The sequence below is a fragment of the Euphorbia lathyris genome, chromosome 4 (assembly GCF_963576675.1).
Source record: "Euphorbia lathyris chromosome 4, ddEupLath1.1, whole genome shotgun sequence".
NCBI classification, from domain to species: Eukaryota; Viridiplantae; Streptophyta; class Magnoliopsida; order Malpighiales; family Euphorbiaceae; genus Euphorbia; species Euphorbia lathyris.
Window position 1 is genome coordinate 42,808,463 of NC_088913.1, and position 5,234 is coordinate 42,813,696.

Sequence of the window (5,234 nt, forward strand, 5' to 3'; positions counted from 1 at the left end):
GGTGGGGTTAGGAACTAATATAACTTTTTCGCTTAATAATGCTGACTTAATTTAATGTTTAATAATTTAACTCAGTTTTAGGTCAGCAAGGCTGAGTGTTGTGTGAGACAGCTGTAATTAGATACTGACTAGAGCTATTTCAGTTGTGAGTTGGGAAGTAACACTTAAGTCAGTTTCCAACTCGTCACTCAGATTACTCAGCTTCAGCTTGTACAGATTATTTACTGAGTAATTTTAAGCAAGCAACACATACACATATATATCAAGAGAAAGGGTTAGAAGTTACTCAGTAGACTTATCCTGGTTCGGCCTCTCCGCCTACGTCCAGTCCTCGGAATCCTTCCGAGCTTTTTCAATCGTCTACTGAGCTCTTTAAAGGTAGAGCACAAACCTTTTATAATAGCAACTGAGTATGCAAGAGTACCATCCTCTATTCGTCTACTCAATCCTATCTACCACTGAATACTATAATCAAGTACTCAGCTTCTCTATACCACTGAGTACTATAACCGAGTACTTAGCTTCTCTAACCTTTTACAAATGATACAAGAATTGTTCTCACTTAATGAAGAACACTTTAGATGAATACAATCACTCTAGACTTTTACACAATGATTGGAGTTTGGTGTAAGAGCTTGCTTTTTCTTTTCAGACAGCTTATAGTTTGGATTTTGACTCAATGAAGATTTGCTTGTTCTGTCTGTATGTCTTATGTATGATCCAAGTGATGAATTGGCCTTTATACAGTGATCTTGGGGCGCCAATGATTTGAATTCCGATATAGCCATTGTGGGGAAACGGTCTCCTTTCGTCACCACTTGGTCAGCTTTCAGAGCTACAAGCCAATCCTATCTTCTGTTTTTCGCCAGGAGCCAGGGTTGCCAGATTCGTCTTCTTGCGCCAGGTTTGTCTTCTAGCAAGAGTTAGATGGTCCATGCTCTTTCTCGAAAAAGTCTTCAAGATAGTTTTCCGAGGCTTCTGATTTGTTTCAGAAAGTTGTTAGACCTTGTCTTGACGGATCATTGACGCTGACCTGATGACTACTCTGCTTGACCCAGCGGCTTCGCCTTCAAGCTTTTCTGAAGAAGACATTTCTTTCGCAAGGCTAAGTTGCATTCTACTCAGCTTCTGCTGTGTGACTTGCTTTTGCTGAATTTGTCTTGTCTTTCTCTTATAGATTCTTAGTTCCTGTTCTAGTTACTTAACTTACTCAACATTGAACAAACTTATTAGTAAAATTAAATCAAAGCACTTAAATTTAATCGTTTAATCATGGGATTAACTTAAATAATTTTGTCAAATCAAAATCATGTGGAAAAGGTGTTTCAACATTAACTGCTCAGGAGGTGGATCAGGATCATCAACCAAGCATTCATTTCCTTCATCTACAGGGAGAACCCCAAATCTCGATCCTAAACTGAATTCCATAGGCCTGACGGAAGTCTTTTTTGCCTTCAGGCCAGAAGAATCCTTTCTACTATTACCAGTTTGAATCAGAATTTGTTCTTTATTGATGTCAGGCGGAACATTTTGGGTCACAGAGGCATGCATCCTCCATCTCCTAGATCTCCTAGCAACCATCCAAGGACCAAAATTAGTACCATCCCTCTGGATACCATCACTCCTAACCTCATCAGGTTCCTGCAATCCCTCGAACACCTTTTTCTTATTAGGACAACCATCATAAGTATTCCCAAACATATATCACTCATAGCATATATTATGGATTCCCTCATACTCAATATAGTAAATGGTATGTTGTAAGCAAAATTTCGACAAGAGAGGTTTAGATAGGTCAATATCAATACAAACTCTAGCAAACTTTCCCCTTTCTGTCCCAATAGTTGTCTTATCCACATGGTGAACTTTACCCACAAGGCCACTAATTTTCTTCAAGAAAAATTCATTATAATATTCAATCGGAAGTCCCGGAAACCTCACCCAAGTTAGGATTCTATTTACAGAACAATCTCTTGGATTAAAGTTAGGAACCCATGGTCTTAAAGCCAAAACGTGATTTGAAATAATATAGGGGCCCCCATTAATAACACCGTCATAGTCCTCGGCCTCTGTGAATTTAATCACATAATATTCATTCTCCAAATCAGTGATACTGACTCTTCCTTTTTTAGCTCATTGAGCTTGAATCCTTTGTGCAAAGTATTTAAAACCAATTCTTTTACCCAAAACTGTCACAATTAAAGACAATTTCCATTTTGAACGCAGGGAACGTTTATCAGCAAAAGACAGGCGAATCACAGGGCACAACGGATCTTCCTACTCCTCATCCTCAATATCAGAATCAGACAAAATATCATCCAACTCTCCCACCTCCGGACCCTCGTTCATCAACGTCGTCTCCTCTACCACTTCCATCACCATATCTCTCCAAGAATTTTTTATTAATACATAGAGAATGCACATAATTAATAACGGGATGGGCATCGTTAACTGGATCGTTTCCCATCCCTTTAGCCAAAATCACATCACTGTTCTTAACCAGAGAGGCCAATGCCGATGACCTAGGAAAATCACCGATCGGCCCATTAAGCCACTCCCCGGATCTCATTCCCTTGCCGCTACACTCTCCACCCGCACTCCGTCGACTGATTCCACCACCATCCGCTCCCTGGATCCACCATCAGAGCCGTCTGAACGCCCCTCACTGCCAGCCCAGACCGTCGCAGATCCACCCCCAGACCGCTGCACGACCCCACCACCATTGCTCCCTGAATCACCACCATCATCATAGTAGAACTGTCGGATCTACCGCCCGCCATAGACGTCGTCGCGGATCTAGAATCGCCCATCAGGGCACCGTTCGCCCCACCCGCTAAATCACCTCGTCTCACGGTCCGCCGCCACCGATCTGTCGCCTCCTCCCGATCTTGAACACTCCCGCCGCCCAACGCTTTCGTTCTCCATCGCTTCCTTCGCTAATAAGAGAGAGAGAGCGTCAAAAAGAAAATAATAAATCTAAAAGAAAGAAAGATTTGGGAGAGAGAAGATAGATCTGAAAGAAAGAAAACAGATCTGGGAGAGAGGATATATATCTGAAAGAGAGAAGACGGATCTAAGAGAGAGAATATAAATCTAAAAGAGAGAAAGATCTGAGAGAGAGAAGATAGATCTGAGAGATAGAAGGCAGATCTCATAGGAGAAAACCTCTCTAATAAAAGAAGGAGAAAACTTCTCTTAAATATCAAATCTTACATAACTATTAATCAAATATACTAAAATTTATCAAAACAAAATCCAAAATATGTATATATAAATGTATTTTATAGGATGAAATTTGCATGCAAAGACATATATATATATATATATTCTTGAACATAGTTTAAACCCATACTAAAACTAAATCATAAAACCCAAATTATCTTAGCAAAGAATTTGAAGAAAACACTGAAAACACCAGATCTGCCTAAGATGAATCCATGCTAAAAATCTTCAAATCACAATCTGCCGACTAGAATGTGTATTAGGATGTCTAGAACCTACTGTAAAACAATCGGCTCGATCGGACCGTTCAAACTCCGACAATCAAAGAATCATTGAGCTATGTATGAGTGGGTGCATGGAGGGGGAGAATGAGATGGAGATGGTGATGACGAAATATTTGGGGAATGATTCTTATTTTGAACCATAAAAAATACAATCTTAATATGTGAGATTTATGTTCCCAATTAGGGAAAATATCATTTTCAGTCCTTCTAAAATTTAATTTCTTTTAAAACTTACCATAAACTTTTAATTTTACACTTAAAGCATGAAATTTGCTTCCAAACTATATCCATAATATCCAAATAACTCATCAATCAATAAAAAAATTAGGGTAAATTCCAAAAAAAAACCATGTGGTTTGATGTTGTTCCAAAAAAAACCTTGTGGTTTGTTTTTACAAAAAAAAAGGACCGTGGTTTCACCGTTACCCGAAAAACGGAAAATGACTTAACACCGTTAAATTAGCTGACGTGGCAAAGGGTAAAACGGGAAAAATTATTATTTTTTTATTTTTTTATTTTTCTTTCTCTCTCTCTTCCTTCTCTCTCCTCATTTTTCTTCTTCTTCTTCCTATTTCTCTTCTTCTTCTTTTCTTCTTCTATTTTTTTTTTCAAATTCTGAAATTTCCAGATCTGGAAATTTCCTTGACTTTCCTTCTTTGCCTTTGAATTTAATTTAATTTGACAGACTCTCAATTTCCTGGTTATATATCCTCTTCTCTCTTTGTTTTCTATCTAAAAAGTTTGGCTTTCATGGAATCGCGAACAATGGATCCAAAGATTCAGAAACTCAACATTCGTGTTCAAACTCAGGTTTTTATTTCTTCCCTTCTCTTCATGTTTTGTCCATTGCGTTCGATTTATAATTTGGGGAATGAATCGATGTTCCAAATATTGAGCCATGTAATCTCTGTTTACAGGATGGGAACGTAAGGAATTACATGATTAACGAGCATACTATAATTGCGAAGCTTTTGCAAAATCACTGTCCGAGAATGGATTGCTGCGTTTTTGGTAATAAGGAATTAGTGTAAATGTATTTCTTATTTCATGGATTGTTGCGTTTTTGGTGTGGAAGTTCGACGAGAATCAGAGGAGGAGGAGGAAGGGGTGCCAAGGGATTGCTGCGTTTTTGTTAATAAGGAATTAGTGTAAATGTATTTCTTATTTGATGGATTGCTGCGTTTTTGGTGTGGAGGTTCGACGAGAATCGGAGTCGGAGGAGGAAGGGGTGCCAGGGGATTTTCAAGAATTTTCAGTCGGAGGTTCGACGAGATATCTGTTCAGAATTTTCAATCTGGACAGATTTCCGGAAATCTGGAAATTTTCCAGATTTCTGGAAAATTTCCAGAAATCTGGAAATTTCCGAACTTAAAAAAAAAGAAAAAAAAGAAGGAAGAAGAAGATGGATGAAGAAGAAGAAGAAGAAGAAGAAGAATGGAGGAGGGAAGAAGAAGAAGAAGAAGGAGGAGGAGGAGGAGGAGGAGGAGGAGGAGAAGAAGAAGAAAAGGAGGAGGAGAAGAAGAAAAAGAAAAAGAAAAAAGAAAAAAGAAAAATAAAAAAGAAAAATAAAAAAAAATATTTGTCCAACTCTACCCCTTGACACGTCAGCATTTTAACGGTGTTAAGCCCTTTTCCGTTTTTCGGGTAATGGCGAAACCACGGTCCTTTTTTTGTAAAAACAACAGGGTTTTTTTGGAACAACATCAAACCACAGGGTTTTTTTTTTGG